General features: G+C 42.5%; 1 protein-coding gene across 1 annotated transcript in view; it reads right to left on the reverse strand.

Moving 5' to 3' along the window:
• The window catches only part of UBE3A (ubiquitin protein ligase E3A), a 33154-nt gene extending 33048 nt beyond the window's left edge, over positions 1-106 (reverse strand). Inside the window, exon 1 of the mRNA XM_072135715.1 lies at positions 7-106. The gene's annotated coding sequence lies outside the window, so the exon portion shown is untranslated. The remainder of the gene's footprint in view (positions 1-6) is intronic.
• Between the last annotated feature and the right edge of the window lie 15026 nt (positions 107-15132).

Here is a 15132-nt window from a genome sequence, read left to right on the forward strand (position 1 = left end):
GCTAACCTTCAGTCATGTCGGTGACAGTCCAGAAGAGGAGGCGGAAGTTGAAACGCAGTTCTCTCTATGGTTCGGGCAGGGCGCAGGCGGCGCATGCGCAGATGAGGAAGGAAGCCGTTCTCCTGACAGCTTCTCTAAGAATACATGAGTGCGCGGTGACGTCACGGAGGTGGAATGCCCAGGGAGCAGAGGCTGCTGGACATCCCCTGTGCCTGCAGGCTACACAACAGCCATTTCACCATGTCCTGCAGACCTGGGTTCCCCATATAACTATATATTAGAATGAAAAGAAATGACATCAATTTTAATTGAACATTTGTTCACCTCCAGTGTTTAGTCTAGTATATACTTATATTCCCAACCATGAACACGGTCCGTATTTTATGCATCAAATTCTGCAACCAAGTCCTCAACTAGATCCTCTTGTGTATACTAAACGCAATGTGGAGAAGGAATGGACTTTACAACTAATGAGTTTCCTAAGCTTCCTAGAAGGGACATCAATAGGTTTCATAAGTAGTTCGTATGTGCGGTCCGTATTTGTGGATCAGCTACTAAATAACACAATCATGTGATGTTCCAAGGGGTTGGGACAAGCTACTGACATATTTTGCCAGCCTGCCATTTATTTGTGGATGCAGAAAAACGGATGACATAAGGCCGACATATACCCATACCACACATAGAGCACATCATACACCTATGCCCACACATACAGAACATCATATACCCATACCACACATAGAGCACATTATACACACATACAGAACATCACATACCCATGCCACACATACAGAACATCATATACCCATATCACACATACAGAACATCATATACCCATACCACACATAGAGCACATTGTACACACATACAGAACATCACATACCCATGCCACACATAGAGCACATCATACACCTTTGCCCACACATACAGAACAGCATATAGCCATAACACACATACAGAACATCATATACCATACCACACATACAGAACATCATATACCCATACCACACATAGAGCACCTCATACACCTATGCCCACACATACAGAACATCATATACCCATACCACACATAGAGCACATTATACACACATACAGAACATCACATACCCATGCCACACATACAGAACATCATATAACCATACCACACATTATACACGCATACAGTATATTTTACACCTATAGCCACACATTGGGGCTCATTTACTTACCCGTCTTGCGTGCTATCCCCGATCTGGACTGTCTGACCATCCTGCTTTGTGGCGCGCTTCACGTAGCTCGTGTGTCCAATTTCCTGCATCTGTCACTTCCCCGCTGAGGTCCGCTTGAGTTCACCTTCTTCGTCCTGGTGCATGTAATTGCTTGTTATTGCGACACAATTTAAATGTTAAATCCCGCGCATTGTCTGAATCTGTCGGATCGTCTGACGGGCCGGCCCCCGATTTGTGTTGGGTGATGCACCAAAATCTGATCGCAGGTGCCAAAAACCCCTTCTAAATGTGGCGCACATCGGAAATTGTCGGGTATTCCGATGATAGTGCGGACCGCGGACCCTTAGTAAATGAGCCCTATAGAGTACATTATACACCCATATACACGCATACAGTATATTATACACCTATATACAGACATATAGTACATTATACAGCCATATATACACATACAGTACATTATAGATCCTTTTACACGCATACACTATATTAAAGACCTATACCCACACACATTATACATTATACACACATACAGTATATTATATACCTATATACATGCATACAGTGTATTATACACCTATAGCCCCACATACCGTATATAATATACCTATTCTTTTTGCGTTTCTGTTTTGCAAATATTGCGAATGCATTGTGGTTTGATTCCTCGCACTGCCACACTGGAAAGCTTTGGCTGTGCAAGGTAGAAGCTCAGCACTGGGCAAACCTGGGCCCAGGGCTGCTGAGGGTGCCCACATAAGGCTGCACATAAGGAATCCATTGGGGTGAGCAGGGCTGTTTCTAATGATAAAATAGGGTATATATTAGGGAACAGGAGACTGTTTTCGTTTCTGAATTTTGGAACCACGTGAGTTCACTGCAAAGGGGCCCACTGAGGCTCTGTCGCCCAGGGGCCTACTGAAACCTGGAGCCGTCCCTGGCTCTCGCATGAGTGAGATTTGTAGACAGCCGGATGACGTCACCGGCTGTCTGCAGGGTTTGTGGCCGCCCAGAAAAATTTATTTTGATGAAGGTGGCGTACAAATTTTATTATTGGACGGAGCCAGGAGGTGCTCGGCTAGCAAAAGCCTCAGTGCCTCTGGCTGATTCGGAGTTACAGTGCTTGCTGAACATGGGAAAAACGCAGTAACTTGGTGGTAGATGTCCTTAAAACATCTAGTGTTTTTTCATTCTTCATCTTCAAAAGAGGCCATAGCGTAGACCACTCACTTTACATTGCTGCTTTTGCTCCTCACTGCATTAGGTCCTGAAGGTAAAATTCAGCTCTGTGGGTGGGCACTAGCTGAGCAGTCACTTCCTGATTCATTTGTGCTATGCTCCTCCACATCCTCCTATCCACCTGTTGCTGTGTGCTAACAGTGTGCTTAGATGATCAAGGTACAGGGTTTAGCTACACTTTCATTTTGCTTCTGAACATTCTTCTAGCTCTGCTGCTCTATGCCCCCTGCCCCCCCCCCCCTTGCTCCTGCAGTACAGGAGATGCATCTTCATTCAAGAGAAATCTGACCAGACAGGAAAAGCTGCCCAACCATAGTCAGGACTGAGTTTGTGGTTATGCAATACAAACCAGAACACAGAATGATACAGAAGACAGGTTAGTATTATATCTGTGAACCACCGTATTTTTGTTAAAAACATCGAATTAGAGAATGTTATTTTGCCTTCCTGATTATTTAAGAAAGTTATCTTTGTGGAAATAACCCTTCAATGTAGCCTAACTTGTGTAAAAAGTATCCTAACAAATCTATTAACTTTGGCCCCTTGATGACATTTGCCAAGAATCAAGCTTCTTTAAAACAACCTTAAAGGGTCAGTTTTCCCTAGTTTATCTACTGTAACTGTAAAGAACCCTTTTTACTTGTAGAAAGGTCTATGTCACCTTGTGACCCACATTACATCCATGTCACCCTACACCCTATATAACACCCATGTCATACTGCACCCCCAAATTCCCTCCATGTTACGCTGCACCTCCACATTACATCCATGTTATACTGCACCCCCACATAACATCCATGTCACACTACATCCCTTATTACATCCATGTCACGCTGCACCCCATACAACATCCATGTCATATTGCATCCTCAAATTCCCTACATGTCAAACTGCCTCCCCACATAACATCCATTTCAAGCTGCACCCCCACATTACCTCCATGTCACGCTGCACCCCAAATTCTCCCCGCTGCACTCCTACATTATATCCAAGTTACACTGCACCCCACATTATCCCCCAATTCTCTCCACATTACATCCATGTCATGCTGTACAACACATTGCATCCATGTCACCTTGCACCCCAAGTTCTCCCCCCTGCACTCTCACATTATATCAAGTCACACTGCACCCCACATTCTCCCCTCTGCACCCCCAATGTGTCCCTGATTCCTAGGCATAAATATGTCCCTGGAGACGTTGAGGGGGTCGTAGGAGGGCCTACAACATCCTTCAGCATAACCGGTTTGGCAGTGGTCAGTATTAGTGTTTGTGTGGGTTTCCTACAGGTCCTCCGGTTTGCTCCTACACACGGAAACATACTGGTAGGTTGATTAGACTGTGAGCCCCATTGGGGACAGGGACCGATTTGGCAAGCTCTGTGCAGCACTGCGTAATCTGTGTGCGCTATATAAATAAAGGAATTATTATTATAGTGTGTGGTGGCATTTCTTTGGAGCACTGCAAAGCCCTTCATGTGCTCGCCAGAAGTAGTCTGACTGCCATTATGAACTGAGATGAGATCCTCTGACCTCTTGGAAGACCATATGCGTGTGTGGTTGGACCTGGGTTCCTCCTAATCCAGGACAATGCTAGACCTCATGTGACTGGAGTGTGTCAGCAGTTCCTGCAAGATGAAGGCATTGAAGCTATGGACTGGCCTGCTTGTTCCCCAGACCTCAATCTGATGTCTCGCTCCATCCACCAGTTGGTGGATGCTTTAGTCCAGGTCTGGGAGGAGATCCCTCAGGAGACCATCCGCATCCTCCTCAGGAGCATGCCAAGGTGTTGTAGATAGATCATACAGGCCATGGAGGCCACACACAATACTGAGCCTCATTTTCACTTGTTTCAAGGACATTACATCAACATTGGAATAGCCTGTAGTGTGTTTTTCCAATGTAATTTTGTTGGTGTCATAAATCCAGGCCTCCATTGGTTAATAAATTTGATTTCCATTGATGATTGTTTAGTGATTTTGTTGTCAGCACATTCAACTTTGTACAATACAAACTATTCATTGAGAATATTTCATTCATTCAGCTCTAGGATGTGTTTTCTGAGTGTTCCTCACTGTTTTCTAGATCTCTGCATGTTGTCTGCTTGCTGTCTATCTATAGGAAGTTTAACCCCTTTGTTTCTAAGCCATTTTAGGGCCTTATTTTTAAAATTTGCCCTGTGTCATTATAGGAGATTATAACTTTGTAACGCTTTAAGATATTCAGGGATTTTGAAAAGATTTTGATGATATCTTTTCTGTTTAGTTATGAAAAAAATTGAAATTTTGCAAAATTAGGCAAATAGCTGTAGAACCCAAGTAACTTTAGGAAAGCCAGTTCTGTCCTGGGGGGTCCTCTTGACACAGTGCAGGTGGTAGCTGAGAGGAGGACACTGTGTAAGTTGAAGTCTATTCTGGAGAATAGCTCCCATCCCTTGCATGAGACTGTGGTGGCATTGGGGAGCACATTCAGTGACCAACTGCTTCGCCCCAAATGTGAAAGGGAGCGTTATCGTAAGTCATTCCTCCCCGCTGCCATCAGGCTGTTCAACAAACAAGGCCCAAACAGAAGTAACCTGCGCCCCCCACCTAACTAGTCCCTGCAGGTCCCATCCACAGACTGAACATCAAACTGCCGATCATTGCTTGTCTCTTTTTTGTCTTTTTATCCCCCTTTTCTTTTTGTTCATTTATCCCTAATATTATTGTTGTCATAGTTTGTACTTCACTCTCTGTACCCTCTCTGCTGCTGTAACGCTGTGAATTTCCCCAATGTGGGACTAATAAAGGATTATCTTATCTTATCTTAACTAACATTTTCCAAATGTCTGCTTTATATCGGCATAGGGTTTTATGCCTCCTCTCTCTTTCCTAGGTTGTTAGGAGGTTCAGAATTGTGGGTGCAATATTTCTCATTTTTATTATTAAATTACAAAAAACTCCACAAAGTTTGATACCCAATATCTCCCTTGTATGAGGATGCCCCATATGTGTTGGTAAACTGCTGTATGGGCACACGGCCGGGCATAGAACGGAAAGAGCGCCATTCAGAGCAGATCTGCGTTGTCACATTTTACAAGCTATAAAATGTTTATTTTTTTGTAATTTGGACTTATGGGGGATTATTTTTTTGTGGATGAAATCCACTTTTCAGGTACATCATTTAAGGGGGTTCAGTAGCTAATGATCAGATTTTATTAACTCTTTCTTGGTGGTGTTTAAAAAATCATTTATTCTTATTTTTAACCTTTTTTTTCCCGGACATTCACTGTACCATAAAAATAATGTCTTCTCTTTACTCTATGGGTCATCACGATTACGGCAATACTCCATTTGTATAGCTTTTTTATGGTTAACTTTTTTTTGCAGAACATATTTTATGAGAAATTTGCTTGTTTTTGCATAACTATGTAACAATGGGAATAACATTTATATTTTTTTTGTTTACAGAGCTCTTTTAGAGCTTATTTTTTTGCAGGACAAGCTGTACTTTATCTTGGTATCATGTCAGGGTAAATGTTAGTTTTTGATCACTTTTTATGCACTTTTTATGAGGCCAGATGTGAAAATTTTATGTGAAGTTTTTTGGCGTCCCCCGTACGGGTTCATTGACAATTTTCACTGATGTTGTGATACCCAATATGTTGTGTTTTTTTGGGGTGATTTTCACTTTTTAATGTTTTATTTGATTTTTGCAGGGGATGTGACTTCACTTGTTTTTTAATAATTTTTTTATTGCACTTTTTTAAACTTTTTTTTTACTGTTTTATTTTGTGCCAGGGTGATCATTTGATCACTTGTTCATCGTTATATGCTGTAATACTCATGTATTAGGCTGACAGCTGCACTGTAAGCACGATCCTAACAGGCTGCTACTCTAGGCAGCCCTGGGGTCCTTATTGGACCTCAGGGTTGCCGTGGCAACTATTGGTACGGAGGATGCCGATTGTTGCGGCAACAGACAGGATCCCGGCTATCTCGCACTGCCTGGATCTCGTGGTGATCGCCCAGACTCAGCCCGGGGTATTCACCATGATGTAATTCTACATCAAGGTGCGGGAACTTCCCGCATCCTATGAAGTAGAATTACGTCAGTGTGCAGGAAGGGATTAATTGTTTAATTCCTGTAACTAAACACCAGTCTATGTTCATGTGATGTCACACAGGTGCATGGCTCAATATATCATACAGCGTAATCAATGCGTTGTGATGCTAATGAGTATTTCTGTCTTGGCATGGGTTTGACTTTTTGGCCTATGGCAGTTTTGAGTATAATGATTTAAAGAGAACAACGCACTATTTTACACTAATAACATGTGCCCAAAGCCCACAACATAACAAATGCATATGTTTGCGGCTAATATCGTCATTATACCAGCATACTGGGCTCCCTGCCAAGGTCCGACTGAAGTCCCGGGGGCATCCTTTAGCGGTGCCCTTACACTGAAACCCTTCATCATGTGACATCACGGATGGGTGGCCACTAGGAATCATGGGAGGGACGCCTGATTCTTAGCTGCCTCCCCCCTGTGACGACAGCTCACCGCTGCAAGCATTGCTGGCGCTTGCGCAGTGAGTTGTATCTTTCCGGCTCTCACTACTTATGTCAGAGAGATACAGCTCTCCCCAAAAGTTGCGGCAATGCATGAAGTGGTAAGCTGACGGCACAGAGGGGTTGCAGCCAGGAATGAGGTGTCCCTCCAGTGGTTCCCAGTGGTCGCCCGCCTATGACGTCACATGGAGGGGGGGTTTCAGTGTGTGGGCACCGCTAAAGGATGCCTCTGGAACTTCAGGGGGATCTTGGCAGGAAGCCAGGTACGTTGCTATAATAACGATATTGGCTGATGTACACATGCCACAAACATGACAAAAGCACATATGCATTTGTCATATTATGAGCTTTTGGCACATGTCGTTAGTGTAAAAGTGCGTTTGTGACAGGTTCCCTTTAATGCCGAAGCATGGGTCCGATCATATTTGCTTATATTTTAATACTAACGAGCAGTGACATGTCATGACCATGGAGCAGAGATTATCTACAGGAAGTAAACAATGAAGCTTCCTATAGAATGACAACAAGCAGAGAAAGTACACTCACCGGCCACTTTTGTAGGTACACCTGTCCAACTGCTTGTTAACACTTAATTTCTAATCAGCCAATCACATGGCGGCAACTCAGTGCATTTAGGCATGTAGACATGGTCAAGACAATCACCTGCAGTTCAAACCGAGCATCAGTATGGGGAAGAAAGGTGATTTGAGTGCCTTTGAACGTGGCATGGTTGTTGGTGCAAGAAGGGCTGGTCTGAGTATTTCAGAAACTGCTGATCTACTGGGATTTTCACGCACAACCATCTCAGGGGTTTACAGAGAATGGTCCGAAAAAGAAAAAACATCCAGTGAGCGGCAGTTCTGTGGGCGGAAATGCCTTGTTGATGCCAGAGGTCAAAGTAGAATGGGCAGACTGGTTCGAGCTGATAGAAAGGCAACAGTGACTCAAATCGCCACCCGTTACAACCAAGGTAGGCAGAAGAGCATCTCTGAATGCACAGTACGTCGAACTTTGAGGCAGATGGGCTACAGCAGCAGAAGACCACACCGGGTGCCACTCCTTTCAGCTAAGAACAGGAAACTTAGGCTACAATTTGCACAAGCTCATCGAAATTGGACAGTAGAAGATTGGAAAAAAGTTGCCTGGTCTGATGAGTCTCGATTTCTGCTGCGTCATTCGGATGGTAGGGTCAGAATTTGCGGTCAACAACATGAAAGCATGGATCCATCCTGCCTTGTATCAACGGTTCAGGCTGGTGGTGGTGGTGTCATGGTGTGGGGAATATTTTCATGGCACTCTTTGGGCCCCTTGGTACCAATTGAGCATCGTTGCAACGCCACAGCCTACCTGAGTATTGTTGCTGACCATGTCCATCCCTTTATGACCACAATGTACCCAACATCTGATGGCTACTTTCAGCAGGATAATGCGCCATGTCAGGAAGCTGGAATCATCTCAGACTGGTTTCTTGAACATGACAATGAGTTCACTGTACTCAAATGGCCACCACAGTCACCAGATCTCAATCCAATAGAGCATCTTTGGGATGTGGTGGAACGGGAGATTCGCATCAAGGATGTGCAGCCGACAAATCTGCGGCAACTGTGTGATGCCATCATGTCAATATGGACTAAAATATCTAAGGAATGCTTCCAGCACCTTGTTGAATCTATGCCACGAAGAATTGAGGCAGTTCTGAAGGCAAAAGGGGGTCCAACCCGTTACTAGCTTGGTGTACCTAATAAAGTGGCCTGTGAGTATATATTGGAAAATTGAAGAAATGTTCATTATACAAACAACATAAATTATTTGCTGTAATGTGCTTAAAGTGGACAACCCCTTTAGATAAGAAGCAAAAGTAGAGGAAAAAGGTCAGGAACATATCTGCCATTTTTTAATAAAGGCTGTTTTTTATGGTGTCTTGTGAGCGCTGGAGCATATTCTTCAAATTCTGGACCCAAAGCATCTATAATATATAAGAATTATCGTATTTTTCAAACTATAAGGCACACAAAAAATCCTATAATTTTCTCAGAAACCAAAGGTGCGCCTTATAGTCCAGTGCGCCTTATATATGAACCGTTCTTACAGACAACAGCTGCCTCTAACTGTGCACAGGTCTGCCACCTGCTGGTCATTCATCCTTATAATCAGGTGCGCCTTATGATCCGGTGTGCCTTATATATGAACCTAGACGTTTTAGCAGGCATTTATTGATGGTGCGCCTTATAACCCGGTGCGCCTTATAGTGCGTAAAATACAGGTAATTGGAGAGCTTGTTAAATCTATATACTTTGTATCTATATATACAAAGGATTCTGAAAATCTGCATGAAGTAAAGTGATTTGTACTAGATTGGAATTTATTTGTTCACCTGTAGTCTAGTCAGAGTTTAGCTCATATGTAGCCAGATTGCATAATTCCTTTTCCTGTTTGCTTTTCCCTAGTTTAGCAAATAGGAAGTTATACAAATACTGCGGTTTACGTGTATTACTGTATATATATATATACAGTACAGACTAAAAGTTTGGACACACCTACACATTCAAATTGTTTTCTGTATTTTCATGACTATAAAAATTGTAGATTCACACTGATGGCATCAAAACTGTGAACTAACACGTGTGAAACAAAAAAGTGTGAAAGAACAGAAAATATGTCTTATATTCTAGGTTCTTCAAAGTAGCCACCCTTTGCTTTGATTACTGCTTTGCACACTCCTAGAATTCTTTTGATGAGCTTCAAGAGGTAGTCACCTGAAATGATCTTCCAGCAGTCTTGAAGGAGTTCCCAGAGATGTTTAGCACTTGTTGGCCCTTTTTCCCTTCACTCTATCTCACCCCAAACCATCTCCATTGGGCTCAGTTCTGGTGACTGGATGCTAGGTCATCTGGCCTAGCACCACATCACTTATCTTCTTGATCAAATAGCCCTAACACAGTGTTTGGGATTATTGTCCTGTTAAAAAATAAATGAATAATGGTCCAACTAAACGAAAACCGGATGGGATAGTATGCCGCTGCAAGATGCTGTGGTAACCATGCTGGTTCAATATACCTTCAATTTTGAATAAGTCCTCAACAATGTCACCAGTAAAGCACCCCCACACCAGCACACCTCCTTGTCCATGCTTCACGGTAGGGACCAGGCATGTAGGGCCTATTCGTTCACCTTTTCTGCGTCGCACAATGACACAGTGGTTGGAACCAAAGATCTCAAATTTGGACTCATCAGACCAAACACAGGTTTCCACTGGTCTAATGTCCATTCCTAGAGTTCTTTAGCCCAAACAAGTCTCTTCTGCTTGTTGCCTGTCCTTAGCAGTGGTTTCCTAGCAGCTATTTTACTATGAAGGCTGCTGCACACTGTCTCCTCTTAACAGTTGTTCTTGTAGAGATGTGTCTGTGCTAGAATTCTGTGCGGCAGTGACCTGGTCTCTAATCTGAGCTGCTATTAACCTGCGATTTCTCAGGCTGGTGACTCGGATGAACTTATCCTCTACAGCAGCAGAGGTGGCTTTTGGTCTTCCTTTCTGGAGCAGTCCTCATGTAAGCCAGTTTCTTTGTAGGGCTTGATGGTCTGACTGACCTTCATTTCTTAAAGTAATGATTGCCACTCGTTTTTCTTAGCTGCTTTTTTTCTAGCCATAATACAAATCCACTTGCCTTCTGCACAACACAACTGATGGTCCCTACCCCATTTATAAGGCAAGAAATCCCTCTTATTAAACCGGAGAGGGCACACCTGTGATGTGAAAACCTTTTATGGCGACTACGTCTTGAAGCTCATCAAGAGAATGCCAAGGCTATGCAAAGCAGTAATTAAAGCAAAATGTGGCTACTTTGAAGAACCTAGACTATATGACATATTTTCAGTTGTTTCGCACTATTTTGTTAAGTATATAATCCCACATATGTTGATTCATAGTTTTGATGCCTTCAGTGTGAATCTACAATTTTTATAGTCATGAAAATACAGAAACTCTTTCAATAAGAAGGTGTGTCCAAACTTTAAGTCATTACTGCATATACAGTATGTATGTGTTAAATTTAATGTGCCATGTTTTGTTTCTAATCAAGATCATTTTAAGAGGGGTTGTCTCACAAATGATGCCCTATCCTGGGGATACGCTTAAGAGTCAAATCACTGGGGCTCCAAAAACACTCTGATGAGGAAATGGGAAAAAAAACAAACACAGCATGCTGTGTGGAAATGAAGCATACATGGTATTTATATGGCATTTTAATTAGGAAGCATTCAGGGAACCATCCTGGTTCTTTCAATTACTGGACGTCTCAGTGGTTGCCCCTCTTTCATTGCTCTGACTCTTATCCCCCATTCCGTCCATAGGGGAAACTTTGTAGTGTCTGTTTTTTTTTTTTAAGGTTTTATTTTATTATTTACATGACAAATGACCTGGGCCCCTTTATAACTCCATTCCTTTCCTAACCATCACCCATGATGGTAGATTGTCCCCCAGCCTTTTGCACAATTTAGATATATCTTTTGAACCCAGAGAACTCTAATATCATGTTGCACTTTATTCCTGTGGTGTGGTTGTTAGTACCAGTACCGGGAGAAGGGGTAGGCGATCGCCTAGGGTGCTACCCTCGCCTCCCATCCTGGGGCGTCGTCCTGGCCCCCGCAGAGACCAGCGATATGTGTATCTTTAAGATATACATAATGCTGGTTTTGTGTGCGCCCTCTAGGACCCAGACACGCGGCTGTAGACATCATTGCTCAGGCGCCACCACCTAGGTCATAGAGTGAGAGGACGGCGGAGACCATGTGGTTCCAAGGAGCACAGGTAGATGAGTATTATTTTATTATTTTTTGGGGCATGGCTTTATACTACAGTGGGGCAGGATGGCTATATACTACATGGAGGTGGCTATATGCTACAGGAGGCAGGATGGCTATATACTACATGAGGCTGGCTATATACTACAAGGGGTAGGATGGCTTGATAATGGCTCTATGGATGAGCTGAAACGTTGCACCTTATTTTGCCATTACCTTTATACTTACTGGAGTGCTGCCTCATTGCATTTTTTTGGATAGGGGCAGGGTGGCTATATACTATATGGGGGCAGGATGGTTATATACTACATAGGGCTGGCTATATACTACATGGCGCTGGCTATATACTACATGAGACTGGCTATATACTATACGCGGCTGAGTATATACTACAGGGGGCTGGCTGGCTATATACTACAGGGGCAGGCTAGCTATATACTAAAGGGGGGCAGGCTGGCTATATACTACAGGGGGCAGGATGGCAATATACTATATGGGGCTAGCTATAAACTACAAAGGACAGGATGGCTATATACGGCACAGGCTACCTATATACTGGGGAAGTGTGTTGGGGCTACCAGATTAATGAGGGGGAAATTATATGGTAGTATATATTATTGTTTATTAATGGGTCAAAATGTTAAAGGTGTACCACAAAAAAGTTGACGAACTCTGTTGGGCCAGTACATGGAACTGGCAGGTTCATAATTTCTGGTGAACGTTCTTAATGAATCTGTCCCATCCAGCGTTAAACACAAGCAGAGCACTTTTAGTGAAGTTTCTGACTTTCTTAGTAAATGTGCCCCTATTTGTGCCTTCCAGCATTTAATTTCTACCATGGAATAAAGAGGTATTCCAGTTACATCAAGTTATCATCTCTCCACAACATAGCGGATTGTGGGGTCCTAGCAATGGGAGCATAATGTTGCTCCCCCATTTTAATAGAGGAGCTGGTCACACATGTGCCCACTGCTTTTTTCATATCTATGGCACTGACAAAGATAGCTGATTGAGCAACTTTCCCACTTCCATAGAGATAAAATGACAACCCCTTTAAATTAAGTGACAAAAAGGAAAATAAGTAGGCTGAAACATTGCTATATTACCTGGTTTAATATGTACATCATAGATACAAAGTAAAGACAGGGTATGGCACATTAGTAGGCAAACATATCACAAAGTTACAGCTGACATACAAGAAATAGATTATTGAAATAAATAATAATTGTTGGCATATGACTGCCGTCTGTATAGTCCTACACAGATTATGAATCCCAGCCTTCGATACAGTGTTCCAGTGTCATGGTTACATGAGCGGCTGCATCTGTCAGCTTCTGTTGATAGTATCTTAGTTACCCAGAGTAAGCTGCTCTAAGCCAAGCAGAAGGTAACAGCTCATGGAAGTGCAAATATAGCAATGCACAAGACAGCTTCAAACATTAGCCATGGCCCCGCTGATAATAGTACTTACACCAAATAATATAAAGTCAGCATTTCTTTCATGATAATGTATAAATGAAGCCACATGATGATGATTTTCTAGCATTAAATGAACTATGTACATAAGATATTTCACTGATAACATTGAAGGTTCCGCCAACTACAGTTCTTTATTAGCACTGGATTTGATCCCAATTTAACAGAATAAGAGGGTGTGAATGTGCAATCTGTTACCATATAGGCACTGTTCATATTATGTTGTGGTTTCGGTCTCTGATGCAGGCTATAATGCACTGCCAGATCCATTTATCATAAACAGGGATCAACCTGATGGACCTTATTGACTTAGAGTGGAGTTCATGGTGTTATTTTGCCTGCCAGATAGATAATATAACCAGAAATGTTGGAGCAGCATGCCTCCATATATTTATTGTGTAATATTAATGCTGGTCCGTATATTTAACCATGGTATATCACCATTTTCTCAATGGTAGACTGTCCTATAGTGCACCCTCGTTACCTGCTGGGGATGACATATGCTTTTTTAGCTTCCTCCAGGGTCTCCGTCAGAGCTAGAAAATAAGGTTAGAAAAATATTCAAATGAGCTGTATGCGCTCAGGGTCGTATCGGCGCCTGCTGGCTCCTCCAATTCCTAATTTATACCCCAACCCCAGCCCTCTCTGTGGACAGACACCCGGGTGATGTCACTGGCTGATGAGCACGTGACTGATCACATGTCCGTGATATTATAAAAAGTCCTTTAGCCTACTAGTGGCCATTGGCGTAACAACAGCCGTAGCATCGCGGCCTGGGATGAACAGCCGCAACAAAATGGAACCACCCTTATACAGTTATACCTCCCTCTGTCCCTGTCCGCCCACCACATCTGCCCAACTTACTGTATGCTGTATGTATGTATGTATGCTGTATGTATATGCACTGTATATACTGTATATATGTGTGTATATGTTGTATATAGATTCAGTATGTGCATATGGTGTTTTTATACTGCATGTATGTGTATACACAGTGGGTGTATATCATATGTAAAAGAATATGATGTATGTCTGCTGTATGTTTATATATAAACAGTTTGTATGGAACTTTGAGGCATATATACTGTATGTATATACAGTATGAGTTTGTATATACTGTACGTATTAGTGTATAAATGTACATATAATACAAATGTGCATAGGAGTGTATACGTATGTATGTGTGTACGAGTATATAAAAGTGAGTGTAGAAGCCGGCTCAGCAGAACATACTGTGGCCACTAGTAGGCTAAAGGACCTTTACGGACGTACGCATGTGTGACATGACGTCACCCGCCTACAGCCGACACTGTACATCATTACCGTTTCAGCACTGCTGCATATTTGGGAAGCAGGAACTCTGCATATATCAATATCTAGGAGTTCTGTCCCTGGCAATGTGGTCAGCCCCTGACATAGCGCTCTTTACAGGATGATCACATCTAGTGTGCGAGAGCCCAAATTCTGTAGTGTTTCTAACTATTTTCTCAGCTTCGTCAAATGCTTCAAAAAAGGACAGTGCTTGACAGTAAGCATACAATATAAATATATCACAACCAAAGTATTCCTCAGTAATATTTAAAGGTAAAGTACTAGAAAATAAGTTCTAGTGACCAGACATCTGACCAATAACTTAATGAGCAGTAGGGTGAAGTACAATATGATGACCCTATTAAGGTATTCTACCATATACACTCAAGTATAAGCCAAGTTTTTCAGAAAATGTTTTTGTGTAAACTCTATGTATAAAGGCCAAGGAACTTGGCACTCACCTGTAATTGTCCAAACTTTTTATAAAATCAATGTAGTAAAAGTGAACATGCCAAACACGTAGAGCTACAGGCGATGTGCTAAATGGCC

This window comes from Engystomops pustulosus, chromosome 2 (assembly GCF_040894005.1).
Source record: "Engystomops pustulosus chromosome 2, aEngPut4.maternal, whole genome shotgun sequence".
NCBI classification, from domain to species: Eukaryota; Metazoa; Chordata; class Amphibia; order Anura; family Leptodactylidae; genus Engystomops; species Engystomops pustulosus.